The sequence below is a fragment of the Rhipicephalus microplus genome, chromosome 3 (genome assembly GCF_043290135.1).
Source record: "Rhipicephalus microplus isolate Deutch F79 chromosome 3, USDA_Rmic, whole genome shotgun sequence".
Classification (NCBI taxonomy): Eukaryota; Metazoa; Arthropoda; class Arachnida; order Ixodida; family Ixodidae; genus Rhipicephalus; species Rhipicephalus microplus.
In genome coordinates, this window is record NC_134702.1 from 203465042 (window position 1) to 203483929 (window position 18888).

The window sequence follows — 18888 nt, forward strand, 5'->3', positions numbered from 1 at the left end:
AGGGACAAAGCATCCAAAATAATAATAGCTTTTCATTGCGGAGAACTTAGTTTTCGAAGAGCCAATGTAATAGCCAGGAATTTTGCGAGATGAATTGGCGTGAAGTCAGGCAATCGAAGCGCGAAAGACCAATTAGGTGATTAGAAAAAGTACCTGCTCCAACCTTCTGAAGATTTTGCGTTGCATCCGTCAAAATTACTACGTAATTAGGAAAACGACTGAGGCGGTCTTGAAAGAGGTCCTTCATAACATGCTTTGGAAGTGAATCAGCATTTTTTGTGAAAATTTCATCAAAAACTAAATCTACTGGCCTCGAGAATAGTGTTTGGGAAGTTAAATGCTGGAGAGAACCGTCAAGATTTTATAACAGGGACTCGACGAAAATGACTTGAGGTCATTGATAACGACACCACGGGCGCTTAATGAAAGAAAGTGGAGATTCCATGAAAACAGTGTGTGAACAAAAGAGGGGCGCGTAGTAGAGTTTTAAAAATATTTGCACGGTAAGCTGTCTAAATCTTGCATCAAGTGGAATTATTCGAGCTTCCAAATAAAGCACAATATTTGCAACACACCTAGGTCGCCCGAGACACAGCCGCAGAGCTTGCCTTTCTAGCAATATAAGAGGTCTTTATCTGTACTCAGCACTTCCGGAAAACAGAACGCATCCGAACTCCTGAATTGGGCTTACGTAAAATTTCTATATCATAAGTAACGTATGCCTGCGCATCCCTGAATTCTCGTTCCAAAACTGGCGTAGCAAACCTAAGGCGCTTTATGGTTTTCGGGTGTTTGATTCTAGTTGTTGCTGCCAACTTAAATTGTCCATGTAAACAATGCCTAGATATTTAATGGCCGTTACTTAGGGAAACGGATCATTTTGATAACGCAGTGAAGGAAATACGGGAACGAATAGAGGAAATACAAGCCGAGCCCATTTGCTAACATCAAGCGAGAAAGACAGCCCGCCAAAACATACCTCAAGCTCACGCAAGTATGACTGTAACATTTCATACAAAGTATTGATATCTCGGGATGACAAGAAAAAAGCAATATCATCGACGTAGACTTAAAGAGAAACATTTTTATGAACAGGAATTTATGATAATAAGATATTAAATAAGAGGTGACAGAACCTATCCTTGCGGAACACCTCTTGTTTGCTTATATAAGGCGGAAGTAATTAGTTCTCTCGTGACAACAAAAGAATTGTCTTTCAAAGAAAAATTTCTGAAACCAAAACATAATGTACTTGGGCAGATCACAGTCCACTAATCTTCAAATCAATATACTGTGTATTACCCTATTGTAGGCTTTTGCAAGAACTAATGTGACTAATGCAGAAAGCTCAGCAGATACTTTTGCAAGGCGAATTCGGCTTTCCAAATCAATGTGAGCCGACCATATAGAGCACTGCTGTCTAAATCCTATACTTGCCTTGGCGAAAGAATACCCTGACAAGCGATGAATTCACTGAGTCCCCTAAGCAGAAATTCAATTTATTTTAACTAAGATTGAAGTAAGCGAAATTGGCCGTTTGTTATACAGGACATATCCGAGATTTTCACTCTTTAGCAGCAACACAACTCCACCAATTTTCTATTCACTTGGAATTCACGCGTGCTGTAAGGAGCAGTTAATATTCAAAAGCTCATAGGGATGAGAATTGAATATATATTTATTCATGGAGTTTGTAATCTGATCCGGACCAGGAGCCGCTTCATTTATAATTAGTATGACATCTGCCAGTTTCGCCATTGTGACTTCCCGAAAGACGGAGATCAGATTTTGAAGGTCCTAGGTTTCAAGCATGACAAAATGAAACATGCTACAATTCCTTTCGCGATGTCCTCTAACAAATTGGTTGCCTCTTTAGGAGACAGCACTAGTGAATGCGAATACGCTGGCGCCTGTGTTCATTTTTTTCTCCGTAGAAACCTGTACAGAGCAGATATTTTATCAGCTTTCGATCAACGCGAATGAAAGTCTGATTTGTGTTAACCTTTAGCTATAGTGACTGTACGCTTAAACTGTGTTGCACGGAATTTATAGTCAACACAATTTTTCGGACTATAGTTGTGGCGTAAACGTTTCCAAGCAGCTTTACGTCGCCTATACGCAAGCGTACAATCTTCATTTCAATAAGCCGAATTCGACAGTATGCTTCCATACTTAACAGAAAGCTCTGCCGGCTGAACAGAGTCACTTAGACACGCTATTACTTAAGCATCTCGTTGCTTTCCGACACGTATTCTCAATGACAAAAGCGCAGAAGTTAAAACATTTTTATAAATTTTATAGTTGATGAGCCGTTGTTGCCTGATACCAGAAGTAAGGTATGGTAGCATTATTTTATAGATAATCTGTACATGATCACTACTCGTCCCATTATCAAGCGTTTCCTATGATTAACTTATAAGCTGGCCACAATAAAAAGTCAGGACTAAACTTGATGAGCTTATCCCGCGTAGAAAGGTAACTTGTCAAGAGTTATGACAACAAAAATTATTCTCCTGCAACCAAGTCCACAATCGTTTGCCACAGACATCTATTTTAACCCCCAAGAAGTGTGATGCCAGTTAAAATCCCCAGCCAATAAAATTGAATTTGAAGAACAATTGTTTTTGACACAATCTAGGTAATCTGTGCGCGTTACTTCATTTGGAAAGGACGCATTAATAAGTGTAATCAAGTAAGATTCATGTAACAAACAATTTATTCCTACCAGTTCACAATTCTGACAAACATGTTCAAAACTTATAGCAACAAGATGCTACATATTTGAAGAGATTAAAGCCAGTAATTCGCCTCCTTTACCTGGCCGACTCAGTCTAAAAGTTCGAGTATATTGAGAGTAAACCTTTGGTTTACTGAAAGCTGAAACTCTTGAAGTAAACTTATATTCAAATTTTTTTGCGGTATGAGCTAAATAGGATCTTTGTAAGTGTAAGATGCGGAACAATATTTATACTGGAGAACGTTTACAGGCGCTATGTTGGACCTTATATAGTTGACTCAACCGCAGAACGCAAAACGTCCTGCTCATTGTTGCTATCAGTAGTACCTTTTTAGGTTTCGACATTGGTGAACTGGTTGGAGACAATGAAGCACTGCGTCATTTATGAATGACATTACCAAACCTCATGTCACCAGAATGACCCACTGGGCCCCGCAGGGGTCGGTGACTGAGAGCCGACGAGCTTTTCTGGGGGGACATCTTCTTGACACCGATTTTTTGGATCATCGTCGAGGTGCCCAGCTTCACCCTAAACCGTGACAGTGTCTGCAGCACAGGAGGCAATAAGGCTGTTTAACCTGGCGGCGAGCATTTCGGTTAGACCTTCAGCAAAGGTGTTGAATAGCCATTCCATAATCATCGGCATAGTCTTATCTATTGCTGCCGACACTGTGCAAGCGACCGTCGCTTCAATGAACTCACACTAGCTTGACGTAGCTTCAGCTTACCCCACTTCGTGCTCTTTAATGATGGATGTTGCCTCAGACCGAGAACAACGGCGTTTCTCCGCCATATCCAAATTTCGTGTTTCACATTCATGAGCAGGGCAGCTATTGTCCGTGGCTGTGTGTGCTCCATCACATAGGCAACACCTGCAGTTGTCTACCTGACATTCGGATGCGGCATGTGCCCCACCGCATTTCGCACATCTCATTGAAGACCTGCAAGCATTAGCGCTATGACCAAATCGCCAGCCGTTTCGACATTGAAGTGGGCTAGGGATCAAGGCCTCTACACGGAATAGATAAGGCCAGGCCTTCAGCGAAGCTCTTCTTGAAACATCTCCGTTTCACTCAACCGAATGGCTCCACCATCAGTGAGCACAAGTGCGGCAGGCAAACTGCTTACGCCGTTCTTGAGGAAACACTCCAGTGGTACCGATTCAGCAGGGTGACTGGCCTACCAGGGTGAGCCCTGGCCGGGACCAGATACTGGCATTGATGGCTCCTGAAAAATCAGTAAAAAGAAGTTCTACCGCAGAAAAAGAACCAAAGGTGATAAGTGTGGCCGATGCCCTGTCACAGGAAGTGCTATCAAAAGCTCGATCAGGCGACCTGGCGTTTGGCCTGTCCTCGGCCACGCCACTTCGTTCTCCTCGTCTTCAGTCACTTGTGCTCGAGCTGATACATAATACTACATTATCACACTTCATGAAGAGAGCGGCTGTGGAGAACGCGAGTAATTCGCTTACCCAGCACGTTCGCGAAGGCCCGTATCCCTCGTTCTCGCCATTCTGCTTCGTCAAAGCTGCAGAAATCAGCAAAACTGAAGTCCTTCGCGTCTGTGGCAATTCACAACGCAACAGCAGCGTGCGTCGACTGGGGTAGTCTTTATAGAACGCGGAGCTGTTGCGTCTGCTCGTGTTCTCGCCGTCATGGTGGTAAGTGAACCCGCGAGCACTCTCTGGTGTTTCGATGACGCGTCCTACTAGCGGAGAGAAATTCGTAGCTCTTTTTCTAAGTGTACAATGCGCAAATAGAGCGAATATTTTGCTCGATCTGTTTCATACGCTGTAGTTGCAACTGGTTGAGCAGCAAACTGTGCGAGGGACTCGCGCTTTGCACTGCTCAAAACTGCATCGGCCGGTGGCACTGCGTGTCCGCAAAACTTCAGAATACGACGTCTTTATGTGTCTACGAGGCTTGTGCTGGCTATTGTTGGACGATGCTTCAGCGCAAAAGTGAATACGACTGCGTAAGTAAAGCTTCACTAAAATAAAGCGTTTTTAAACGGACCTCATCTCCACGTACTAACTTTAAATAAAAGGCCACTCACTTTGACGGCACAACTAAACGGCAAAAGAAACAGACAACGTAAAATGGCAAAGGAAACGCTCACTTTGTCGTCTGCCTGCCAAGTTTTCATTTATTTATTTATTTATTTATCAGATACTGCCGGCTGCCTTTTGTGAGCCTTGGCAGGAGTGGGTACATCACATTACAATGTTACACATTGCATCGTTTCAGTCGACAACCGAAATAAAGAAAGAAAGAAAAACAGAACAAATGCACATATGTCTAATGATAAGAACGCATGCGGCCGAATGTGAACTGAAGACGCGAACATTGAAAACAAGCCCAACAGCATTTGCAATATTACACTGAGGTAGGACAGAGGAGCAAATAACACGTACAGGATTGAGTGATTGAACACCCGAAAGACGCATACAACATTTCAGAACATGAATGAAACGGCCAACGAAAGAAATAAGCGTGTGAACCGAAGGACAGCTTACGTCAACAGAAGAATACCGCGAAATAAATGGTTGCCCGCATGCATTTCAAGCTGTAAAAGAGGAAGAATGACAAGGACTGCGCATAACATCACAGATAATCTTGCACGGCATTTGTGAACGCATGAACTGATGATAGGCCAACTATGTCACATGGAAGCTCGTTCCATTCTGCTATCGTTCGAGGAAAACACGAAAATTGATACACCTTCGTTTTAACTCGTGGCCTTACAATCGTCTTACAGTGCTTCCATCTTGTTGGCTTTGCGCTGTTATACTGCATGTAATCAGTGAAGCCCATTCTAATGTTACCGTTTACAATATTGTAAAGCATTTGCAGTCGATGCAGTTTGCTGTGTGATTCTAGCGTTGGAAGTTCGCTTAAATGTCTGAGGTTAGTAATGGACACGTGCCTGCCGTAAGAGTTTAAGATGAATCTTAGCGCTTTTTTGAACGCGTTCAATGCAATCGATGTCACATTTAGTGTGCGGGTCCCAAACTACGTCTGCATATTCTAATAGCGGTCTAACTAATGTCGTGTAGGCCACGAGCTTAGTTTTAGGAGTGAAATGCATCATGCGATTTCTTAGCACGTAAAGTTTTCTCAAAGCCTTGGAAACAATAAATTGCACATGACCACTCCAGCTTAGCGTAGAAGTCATATGCAAACCCAAGTATTTAAATTGGTCTACTGAAGCTAATGGAACATTATTGATGCTATAGGTGCAAACCAGCGGCTCTTTCTTGCGTGTAACACTAATCTGAACACACTTGGAAACGTTTAGGCGCATCTGCCATGTTGTGCACCAGTTGCTAACACCTGCTAAAAAGTTGTTTAGTATTTATTATTCTTTCACTGACTGGATGTGCATGCATGCAACGCAGTCATCTGCAAATAAACGGCAACATACTGGTGACGTAATCTGTAAATCATTATTATAGAATAAAAAGAGTAACGGGCCGAGCACCGAACCCTGAGGAACGCCTGAAAGAACAGATGCGGATCCTGAGTCCGAATTGCCTATGCGAACAAACTGCCTACGCCGTGTAAGATACGATTCGAACCACTGTACTATCCCAGGATTGTCAAAAAAGGCATCGGATCATTAACACAAAATGTCGGTGTGACACACGGTCGAAGGCTTTTTTCAAAATCAAGAAAAACCATGTCAATCTGTCCGCCCTTGTCAAGCATTACCATTAGATCATTTACAGTGTGAATAAGTTGCGTCGTAGTGGACAAACCATGCCGAAAAACATGCTGACTACTTAAAAAATAATTGTTGACCTCTAAGAAAGAACAGATATGCTTAAATATGAAATGTTCCAAAACCTTGCTACAAGTGCACAGCGAAACTGGTCTGTAGTTGATTACCTTAAGTTTGTCACCAGTCTTATAAATAGGCACCACCTTTCCAGTTTTTCATTCTAAAGGTATTTCCGCTGTCCGTATACTTTCTTTAAAGATTATGTTCAGATACTTCACGCACCATTCGGCGTATCTGCGCAGGAACATATTTTGTATGCCATCCGGGCCGAAAGATTTTTTAGTGTCTAAATCAAGTAGCGCCGAAAAAATGCCACTTGCGTTGAATTCTATATCCGGGATAGCATAACTAGTTTTCGGATATGACGAGGTCTGAACGGTGGCGCGAGAAAACACAGACTAAAAGTAGTCATTAAATGTATTGGCTAAACAGTTACTCTCATCGGTGATAGTGTCATCAAGTTTCATTTTGCTAATAGCCTCATTCTTATTCGTTAGGTGCAACCAGAACATTCTTGGGTCATTTGCCAAAAAATGATGCATTTTGACGTTGAGGAAATAGAACTTGGATAGCTTTATCTTTGTGCGCAATTCATCTCGAAGTAACTGTGGGGACACCGCCCCTCTGTCCCAGCCAAGCGATGTAATCGCTTGACACGGCGTTTCAACTGTAATATTTCCCGAGTGACCCAGGGATTCCGCCAGCTACGCTTTTTTGTCTAGTAAGTACATAATTGCCAATGAATTTATTAACAACAGCCTTGAAACGGATCCACAAATCTTGGACAGTAGAATTTCCAGTAGCATAAATATGCTGAAAAATATCAAAATCTTCTTTCAGAAGGTGTAGTATACTCTCATCTTGAGCACAGTTAAAATCAGGGAATTTTTTAGTGACGTTTTCGCCCTTTATCCTCGAGACGAGCATACGACCAGAAAAAAGGACGACGTCATGATCGGATAGCCCAGGCAAATACGACATGTCATAGCCTACAGCACTAATATTTTCCGAAACAAAAAAAAAGATCAAGAATTGTGCTAGAAGTAGCTGATACACGCGTAGGCTGATCTACAAGCTGCTTCACGCGAAACGAGAAAGCAATATCAAGCATCAACTCGGAATGCTGACATTATGATGGAACACACAGTAGGTCCCAGTTAATTTTTGGAAGGTTGAGATCACCGCATAAGATGACATTGGCATTGCTTTTACAGTGCTCATACATGAAATCATGCAGTTTTTCTAGAATTGAAAGATCTGCATCCAGCGGTCTGTAAATTGCACCAACGAAAACACTGTATTGGCACAGGCGAACACGTATCCATAACATTTCTACGTTGGTAATGTGAGATATCACTGTGTACTCAATGTTTTCTTCGGCACAACTGCGACGCCACCGCCCCTTGCCCCCCGGTCGTGGCGAATAATCTCATGCGACCTTGGCAAGATGTCCTCAACAGAAACGTTATCGTGAGGCCACGTCTCAGTTATTACCGTCATGTCTAGGTTATACGCTAGAAGAAGGCCCTCCAAATCAGCAGATTTAAGTAAAATGTTTCTTGCATTATTATTCATAATGAAAAACGTATTCTTGGTGGCGCATGGTGGCAGTGGCGTTGTGTCGTTTTTTTGAGATGCCAGATCATTACGCAGGGAAGAATCGTGTCATTCCGAGTGTAATGGAACCATCATGTTGCTTCCTTCATCCCATCAGAACAGTTTTGTGTTGATTTTTACTTTATCAAACAAAATAGCAACCTTTTCACCTCTCTCTCTATTTTCCTTTGTGACTTCCCATAGTTTTTTTCCGGATTGCCTTAATACGAGGAAAAAATCTTCGGAAATACTATAGTTGGTACCTTTAAGTTTCCTGCAAATTTTCAGTATTCTCGGCTTGTCTCTCCCGTCCACTAACTTGAAAATTACCGGACGGTCCTTGCTCGGATTCGGCTTTCCCAGTCGGTGGATACGTTCAATTTTAACGTCATGAACACTCAAGGTAGCACGAAGTATTTTTCGAGTAACTTCTTCCAACGACTCGAGTTGTTCTCCCCGAGGCTGTGTAATACCATATATAATAAGGTTGTTCCTTCTAGTTCTATTCTCTAAATCATCTACCTTCAAAATTAGTTGATCAACCGTCTTCTGCAGGCCGTCAACTCTAGATGTGTAATCGCACACAGTGGACGAAAGGCCGTCCAGTTTCGTTTCAATTGATGTCAGCTTTTGCGTTGTTTCGTTCATCTTCAGGCAATTAGTAATGATGGTCACTTTAATTTCCTTCATAACCTTCAGTAATGTCCTGAGCATTTCTTCCGTGTTAGGACCCGGGTTTTCCTCTACGTCACCGCAACAGGTCAACAAGTCAACGAAACAATCATATACGGCAAGCATATTTGAAAGCAGTGACCATGAGCACGGTAGAAGCAAAAGACACGTTATTGCTTTTGTAGCAGGAAACTGAATGGTTGTCTCTAACCTGTACAAAGAACAAAAAGGGGTTTGATGAATGTGCGCCCATCGTGCCTCCACCGTGCCCACTGGCCCAGTCAGCTACGGCGACTGTTCTTATACCAGATGCACACGATGACGTCGACGAGAGTGGCGCCAGTAGTCTTCCGAATGGTGCAGTACAGATGCGCATGTCCAGGTCAGCTGCGTTATCCCTCTGTGTATCGATGTGCCAGTTTAAGATACGTTCCGTCGCATCCGCCCAGTGCGGTTGACACGTGTGTCGCCTGACGAGGGGATCAAGGTGATGGTAAGCACGGTCTGTACAAAGAACAAAAAGGGGTTTGATGAATGTGCGTCCATCGTGCCTCCACCGTGCCCACTGGTACGGTGGAGGCACGATGGACGCACAAGTTAAGCAGCCGTTGCTTACTTCTTACGCTTAGTGAAGATGTAGATAGACACTGAATGTTCCAGCGTTATATAAAACACGTTTCTGGGCGTGTTTAAAACACTATTCCAGCATGTGTCATGCACTTTTCGTGCAAATAAAGCTTCATTGAAGAAATTTTTCGTATATTGACGGTGCTGTGCACGTTTTCCGGTACCAAGAACGAAGAACAGGGGATAATGATCTGTAATGGAATAATCTATCACTCCGGTGGTGTAATCAGAGGTTGATGATGAAAATATGTGGTCTATTAACGTGCAAGAACCGGCAGTGTCACACTTAGTTGGAACATCAATTAAGGAAGAGAAACCATAGCTAAATAAGCAGTTGATATAATCAGAGCACGATTGACAGCTAGGAGGAAGTATGTTTATATTGATGTCACCACAAATGATGATGTTCTTATTTTCATTGGTTAAGAGATTAAGTATTTCTTTTAGCTGTGAACAGAAGTCCGAATAAGATGATGACGGGGAACGATAAATGGATGCCAGGATTGTAGGCCTGTTATTGAGTGGCAAGATATTCCGGTCGAACTCTAACCATACAGACTCACACAATAAATTTCGGAATGAAAGATCGAGACGACGGGTGTACGCAATCGACGAATTCACAAAAATAGCAGATCCGCCACTTCTCCGATTTCCACGGTAACTATGTTCACTGATGTACCCTGGCAGATCAAATAGATTGCCATCTACCTGTGTCAGCCACGTTTCCGACAAACAAATGATTGAAAAGTTATGGTCAAGTATAGAAAGAAAGTTGATCAGATCATCGTGATGCTTATGAAGACTGCGAATATTGCAATGAAGGAATGAAAATTGAGGCGGTTTATCATGGAGCAATGCTTTTGTTTTGTCACACGAGAACATGCCTCTGTTCATGGTAAAAACAAGAAAAAAAAAGGATGCGCAGGCGCACTGATTATGTAAATATGGCCAGGTCGTTTGCGTTAGAAATACGATAAACACGACTATTTTCAGTCTTTCTGGCCTCAATCACACAACTTTCGGTCCAGAAGAATCGCCACCCTTTAGCCTTCTTCAATTCGAGAGCTTGTGCGAAAAGACGCTTGTTCTCTGGCGTGAGATGATCGTTCACAAAAAAAGGTGAGTCACTGCCTCGCGAAAGACCAATTGCAGAAGTGGTGAGTTTAGCTTTCCTAGCTTTACTAAGGAACTCCGTTCGCTTCGATCTCGAGCAGAAACGCGCGATGATGTTCTTGTCTTTTTTCGCGGGGACACGATGAGCAATGTCAATGTCAGAAGGTACAACAGGACAACCAATTTTTTACCAATAGCTTGTATTACAGCCAGGCAATTTTCACCTTCCGTGACGGGAACACCTTTGATTTCAACGTTATTGAGGCGTGAATACTGCTCGAGTGACGTAAGACGTTGAGACAGCTTCGTGTTTTCTTCTTTCAGAAACTTATTTTCCTTCAAGATGGTTTCATTCTGAACTTTCACGGATTCATACAGTCCATTAAAGATGCTCAGACTTTCTTGCATTGATGCCAATTCAGCACGTAGTGTTGCTATATCTTTCGCTAGCTCAGCACACGACGGCATCTTGAAAAAAAGCACGAGACACTGATGGCAACAGGGCAGCGGCTAAGAAGGATTAGTAGATGCAAAAGTTTATGTGACAAACCTGTACAAAGTGCAAGGACGAAATTAGTTGATTGTCCGCTGCCGCAACCCTTGCTGCCAAATGACGGACTGGCGCACAGGACAACCGCTTTTGTAGGCAGTCCGGCTGATGAAGTCACTCCGATAGGCGTCGCTTCACTTCACCAGAGTGTTGATAGCAGCAGGCGCGAGTTGTGACGCGAACAGGATAGCTGACGTCACTTCAGTCGATGCCACTTGAAGCGAACAGTCCGTCGATGGCCGTAGGCGTGAATTGCAACCTGTACAAAGTGCAAGGACGAAATTAGTTGCTTGTCCGCTGCCGCAACCCTTGCTGCCAAATGACGGGCTGGCGCACAGGACAACCGCTTTTGTAGGCAGTCCGGCTGATGAAGTCACTCCGATAGGCGTCGCTTCACTTCACCAGAGTGTTGATAGCAGCAGGCGCGAGTTGTGACGTGAACAGGATAGCTGACGTCACTTCGGTCGATGCCACTTGAAGCGAACAGTCCGTCGATGGCCGTAGGCGTGAATTGCAACCTGTACAAAGTGCAAGGACGAAATTAGTTGCTTGTCCGCTGCCGCAACCCTTGCTGCCAAAAAAATTGGCAACAAGGGTTCAATAATTGATTTAAATACATACAATACTATAAGTTCAAGAGACAATGATTTATTAAGAATTTAACATGTTCTTATGTGAGAGCTGTTGGGTCCACACTGGTGATTTTTGTGTGCACAATGACAATATTCGAATTGAACAGGGCATTCATCCTAACACTGCCAAATATAGCCCATTTGATGTTCGAAAAAATACGTTCGGTGAGCATGAGGAACGTAGTCTAGCAATCGCTGTGAAAATTAACAAAACAATAGGGAACTGCCACTATTTCCCAATTTAATGTTGCGCCTCCCATCACTGAAAATAAGTGCATACACTGGTGAAGTACGCACAGTGTTAACAGATGCTGCTGAAGTGAAGTTGTATTAGGGTACATTGAATGACTGAACATACACTAGGGTCCTAGAGTGCTGAGGCTTAAGAACTTCTGTAGCTTATTTAAGAACAGGTCTCTAGTTCTTGTCCAAGACCCACTGTAACTTTGCACATGCCCTTTCAGGCACTGGTCATTCAGGAACAGTGGCTATTCTTTTCTACATATATACTGTGTGCAATGTTTGCAATTGGAGTTCCTGCACAATGTCAGAGTTTCCTGGTACTGTTTGTGAAGAACATGTAGATTTCGATGCACAAGTAGGCAACATCTCCTAGCAGGCTATCCACAAAGAGGGCAGCTTGAGCCTTCTTGATAATAGTTCTCTCGACACCTGAAAAGCTGTTAATACTGACCGTGATGTCCGAAGAGTTGCAGCTATATACTCAAGAGCTTCTAGGTATGCTCATAAATGTTCGATGATGGGTGCTGACAGAATGGTTGCATGAGGCAGCTTCTCATCAACTTTTAGCGTACTCTTAAACAAGACAGAGGACAGAATATGCTTGCTTAACAGTGTGCTAAATTAAAATATATTGTAAAATGGATTACTAACATCTCCAAGCCTTTATGCTCTGTCAGGTTACATTCTCGTTGTATGAGCTCGCATGAGAGGGTGTCCTGAGAAACATGGCCTTGTCCTGGCAAAGTAGTGTTCGTAAGAAGACATTTTTCATATAAAGAATCGATGAATAGGGGTTGTGTGCTCGAGTCGATGTTTTGACAAGCAAACTTGTCTTTTTCAAGGCTAGAATAGAACAGTTTCAGCCTAGCCTTGAGCAAGACAAGTCCACTTGTCGAAATGTCGGATCAAGCAAAGTACCTCTGTTTACAGATTTTTTCTATTTTTTCCTTCTCGTCATTTTCATGCATTTAGGCAAAAACAGCCATATTTGGTATTTATATACACCATAAAAACTACAGAAAAGCCCTCAGTAGCCTCTAATATATAATCTTAAATGAAGGCAGCACGATAGGAGTGCAAGGAACAAAAAAAAGCAACACCCTAAAATCCGGTTTCTAGTAATCAGCCTCATTTTTCAGTTTCCTCCGAATGCCACCAAGGACTTTTGACACATTGCTCAGTTTTGTTGGACCACTTATCGAGAGAAGAGTGACGCCGTTTCGGCTGCCAATTTTTTCTGCACATGAAAGGCTGGCGATGACCCTGAGGTAAGGCAATCAAAAGAAAAGTAATAATCAACTAACACGTTTGCAGCTCCGTAGTGCATGCTAAAGCATAGCTACGTCAAAGCCTATGTTTACTAATATAGTAATATTCACGCTTTATGCTCAATACCATACACTCCAAGTTAGCACCATAGAATAGTTATTATGTTATGGTCTTAAAATGAAAAAAAAAAACAGTTTCATGTTTATGTAACCTTAGCACATAACATAGGTGGAAAACGACACCACTTGCCGAACGCAGATGAAGATATTCTGTCATCATCTCTGTCATTTATTTCATGCTCATTCATCTGTTTATACACATTCTTTATTGTTTCTTTCATCTTTATTTATCTCCATACGTTTTGCCCTCTTCCTTTTTTTAGGCGTTGAGCCGTGCTCCCTATCAGGCTGTGGAAATCAGGCGCTTTCTTCTTCTAATCATGAACACCTTTCCTTTCCTTCTTGTTCACTCGAACATCAGTCTGCTACACCCACAGTCAATTTTCGAATCCCACATTTAAACTAGGTTATGTGAGGCTGTGCCATACTCTATTTTCGTCCCATTTTGCTTTACTTCCTCCTCGCTTTTACAGCACTTCTCCTAAGTCAAGTAAGTTTTCAGGAATACTAAATGACAAAGTTTTTCACATGTCGTTTGACACCTAATGAGAACATACACTGAAAGCTTTGTTGAGATCACTAGAAAGAGAAAAATCACTGGTTTCTTTTGCTTGAGGAAGTGCCTGCATGACCTGCCTCTCTAGTTCAGCATTGCGATCGCTGTTTTGAAGCAAGAGCCATTCATTGTCTTCAGCAGCATTAAGCATCCAGCTCAGTGGAACAAAAGTAGATGTGTTGCCTTAAAAACATTTCTGTATTTTCAGATTTCTTGCTAATGGAGACACCTTCCGAAGTCTGTCATTCAACTTTCTGACAGGACGATCAACGGCAGGTGAAATAGTAAGGGAAACAACCGCCGTGCTGTGGAATGTTCTCCAACCACTGTACATGAAGTTTTCTCAGACAACTGAGGAGTGGAAAAGGGTGATGGGAGGACCATTCATACTAGACTTTTTATTTTAGTGGCTGATGTGTATCAGTGGCATATGAGAATTGCTGTGGTTTCATTATTTTTCTTTGAAAAATACATTCACAAGCAACTTATCTCATTGAACTTTTCATTAACTACATTAAGTAGTCTAAATTGAGTGCTTTTTTTTCAAATAAAGAAGTCAGTGTTCCTAATGGCCATGTAACGTGCTGCAGTTACAGAAATAATCAGAAATAAGTTATTCGTCTCAGTCCACTTGAATTATGCAAGCAGTTGGCCACAGCAAGGAGAATGATAAAGTGGTTGCTTGGTAACATTAAAACATCAGCAAATGAGTGGCTGGCAGTGCACTCCTTTGTGAAATGACAACAGGAAGTATACGCTCAGGTTGCAGTAATGGTAAAATAATTTGACCTCGGCTTGCAAAGTATTTCATTTTCAAGAGTAGTACGTTGTTACTTGTCGAATTCATTCGAAAAATTGCTTTGGAAATTGCTTGGTGCCCATTCAGGTAAATGATTCTGATGCAGTAACTGCTTTTTGAATATTTCAACATATTCAAAATTTAATTTCATTGGTTCTGTGCTGGTACGTAATATGTTTCAAGCAATTGGCCTATTTTAGTCCGACAGTGTGTGTTGTAATGCTGTGAATGCTTCAATTATCTGCAAGCCACAGCTCAGCTCCAACTAGGCATCTGCATAACTTTGTTTAATTGTCATATTTCATGTTGCATTCCAGTTTTTATCATTGAACAAGCATTTTGTTCCACTGAGTTCATTTATATTGATTTTATTTTTTGTGGCTCTTTCTTGATGGATCTAGATTGCTGCAGATATAGAGGAATTTTGGAATTTTCCTAATTGTTTGGGAAGCATAGATGGAAAACATGTCATCATTGAATGCCCAAGGAATACCGGTTCAAGGAACTTAAACTACAAGAAAACCTTCAGTGTTGTTTTCCTTGCAGTGTGTGATGCACATTACAGGTGAAATTCTTTTTCTTACTGGCCTTCTCAAGTAGTAATGACAACGAATAGGCAACTTGGTTGAATTTCCTCTCATGGTAATTCTTCACTTAATCATGTGGGCTTAAGATATCATAACAAGCAGATTGTCATACTCATTCAACATTATCTTCAATGGTGTTACAGTCACTTACGTTCATGCTAAACTGTGGGGTTCCACACTTGCATTATTATTTACACTCATAGATATTCATAACTATTTCCATTTGTTCAGATAGACTTTATTATTAGTAATACTGTTATCCCTTTTCTCTTTCTAGTACTCATTACCACTGCCACTGGCATGCCTTAAAACCTGTCGCCAAAAAGCAGTGTTGCATCTACGACAACACCATCACTCGCTCTTTTTTACACCTACCGGATGAGTGAGGAGGAAGTGAAGTCTGGGTGGTGTGCTGTATAACTATGTCTACTAGATTTTCTTTTTGGTTCTCCCACTGTGTGTTTTCCCTTTTTAGCGTGAATATGGCAACAATAATGATGAGGAAGTGAAGCCTTTGGCGGGCAGGCTTTGCCTCATTATAAGACGTGATTAAAAGAGAGCAAAGTAGGTACAGACCAGTGTCGGATATCACACGTCTAAGTGGAAGGCTTCAAAGTTTTGGTTGCTTGGTGTTTAATCTTTCACATGCCTTGACATCACACAGACACATAAATGTAGCGTTTCACTTACATCAAAGCACTGCGACCACAGCCCGGGTCAAACACATGACTTGTACGTAAACAGCCACATGTAACAAAAAGGTGGATCATCTTGCACAATATTTACGGTATTCATTTGCGGGGTGACCACTAAGCTTAATAAACTTTTCTTGTACACTGTATGCTCATTTTTGGAGGATAATTACATTCTGCAAGTTTTTACAGATGGCCAGTACATGTACTACTGGACTCGCTATGGAAAACCAATCCTTTGCACAAAGGCAACAATATGTGTTCTCATACAGCATTACCTATCACTGTATTCCAGATTTACATACGTTGACATGGGCCACTTTGGAGGCGAAGGAGACAGTGGAATTTTTTTAAGGTCCCGTTTGCTGGATTGCTTCAACAGAAGACTGTTTGGAGTTCCCCCGCCAGCAATTGTCGGAAGCATAGGACTTATACCCTATGTATTAGTAGGGGATGAAGCCTTTCCCCTGAAGACTTTCATGATGCGACCCTACCCTCAGCGAGGCAAGTTTCGTTGTGCATGTGCAGCACAATTTCTTTCTTGATGCTGGACAATTATACAAATACAAAGAAAATTCTTATAGAAGATTCTACAAAAAAATTAATATAGAAATAGAGTTAACAGTTCATAGACACTACACAAGTGAAATGGGAGTAGTTAGACAATATCTGCACTACTGAGGCATATAGTTACTGTAAACTATGCGGAGAGATAGGAGTGTCAAAGGTCGCGTATACTTCGGAAGTGCGCAACTATGCATACCAAAGCAGACTGCAGGAGCTGAGTGTCTTTGTCATGTCATTGAGTGGCTCTGCAGAAAGGCCTCCTACATTTGTGGGGATTCTTAATTGGGCTGTATTAAGCAGATGTTTATGGTAGTGTAGTTGACATTGTCAGTGCTTTATTAAATTTTGGAAAACTGACTTGTGTTTAGCCATTTCAATGATATACGCAACATTTTGACCTTTTAGCTAGTACTTGTAACATATAAAAAAACCAATTCTTGAGAAAAGGGGCGGTGTAATCAAATTTCGAAGGTAAAGCAAGCATGTTGTGGCAAATCATCGTTCCAACGCTTTGCCAGTTGGTATTTGGCAGAGGTTCGCGAAAGTTTTTGTTTGTTTTGTAGGTGCTTGTACGACGTGTGTGCGAGAAAGCCAGCGAGAGCAGACGATAATCAGCATGACATGCTTCACAGCCTTGTGTAGCCATGTGACCAAGCTACACAGCCATGTCACATGCTAATTCTGCGCCTAGAGACCGAAACCAAAAAAAGATCCACATAAAAAATGATTTCAATCTATTTACCGAGAATAAATTAACCTTGATGAGTATATCATGCTTGCTGGAGAGCAAACAAAGCACAAGCCACAAAAATGGTGCCAGCAATGCAGATTCTGCGCACTGCTTAACTGCTTGCAATATCGCAGCCAGAATATTACATTACAGGATGACACTATGTATAAAACTCATGCCGAGTTCTTACATTCAGCGCTTGTGCTACGTACACATACACGAAAAGTTGTTTGCACAAACATAAAGCTTCTGCTTTGCACTCCAATACCTGCTGTAATGAGTAATGACACCTCATTATTTTTTGTTTGATGTTCTTACGTGCGTTTCTTTGCTTACTTAATTTTCTTTAGAACTTCAGAAGCACCGGAGCAACCCTGCACAGCGTGCAGAGTACCTTCAGAGGGCCACCTTCAATTACAGGCTGAGCCGCGCACGCCGCCTCATTGAAAATGCATTCGGCATTATGTCAAGTCGGTGGCGGATTCTCCGCAGAGCCTTTAGGGCCTCAGAGACCACCACCGAAACATCATCCGGGCATGTGTCGTGCTGCACAATTTCATGCTCCAGAAGTCGCCACATGCAAGGCTGACATATAATCCACCTGGCTATGTGGACCATGAGGACTGGCAGGGCAGCTGCATGGAAGGAGCTTGGAGGGACGGCGACGATGACCCCTCTATATTTAGGGAGCCCACTGCTTCTGGCTGTCACTCCACTAGGTAAAATTCTGAACACCCTACCCTTTATCTTTTATACGTTTGGCATTATTATGTGCAATTCATTTTCTCAAAATAAGGTTTTTGCTGAAAGGCATCTTGCTGTCGCAGTCACACTCTTTCTTACATCTTAATTTTAGAAATGTACTGCCATTATTTTTGTAGAAGTCGTGTTCTAATTTGCAAATGACAGTTCAGAGCAAATGTCAATAATTCTGTTCACTTTTATATTGTGTGCATCTACTTTGCAGAGTGGCGATAGATGTCCGGGAGAAGCTCGCCAAATTCTTTATGAATGAAGGCCAAGTTCCGTGGCAAGAGCGCATCGTCACTCGGGCAGGTCAGCGGGTAAACTGAAGCCTGAGTAAAGGCAGATACCCTTTATATCACTTGTTGTTCAAATTGTATTGTCAGTATATATTGTATTGTTCCTCCTTAAAAAGAACGGGGCAGCGTTATAGCCTCAGTATGGAACTGGCATCCATCTTGATTTGCTTTATTCGCAACTTCATCTTTCTTTTCTTTCCTGCTCCGGCTCTCGCGCTTTTTCTTCTCCTGTCCCAAGGCTGGTACCACTTCACCTAGGGCTCATACCACTTCACCTTTTCCGGTTTCTTGTAATTATCCCTACCGGGGTAATATTTGCAGACTTTTCCAATTGACGCATATTCAACCGATCCACGTTCACCAGTGTACCAGACAGTCTTCAAAATTCCATTCTGGGTGGCTGTCTTGGTCACAGAGTAAGGACCGTAAAATTTGGCACTGTCATCTCTTATTCCTTTCCTCACTAATACGAGGTCGGTGACTTGAATGTCTGGCATGTCTGCTCGATGCCTCTTGTCGAAATTTTTTTTCATTCATTTTCGGTATCTCTCCTCCTGTGATTTTTCTTGCCTCTCC

At 42.2% G+C, this 18888-nt stretch overlaps 1 pseudogene; it reads left to right on the forward strand.

The window, feature by feature from the left end:
- Nucleotides 1–10511: 10511 nt before the first annotated feature.
- LOC142803103 (uncharacterized) lies at nt 10512–18421 on the forward strand (annotated as a pseudogene).
- The last annotated feature ends 467 nt before the right edge of the window (nt 18422–18888 follow it).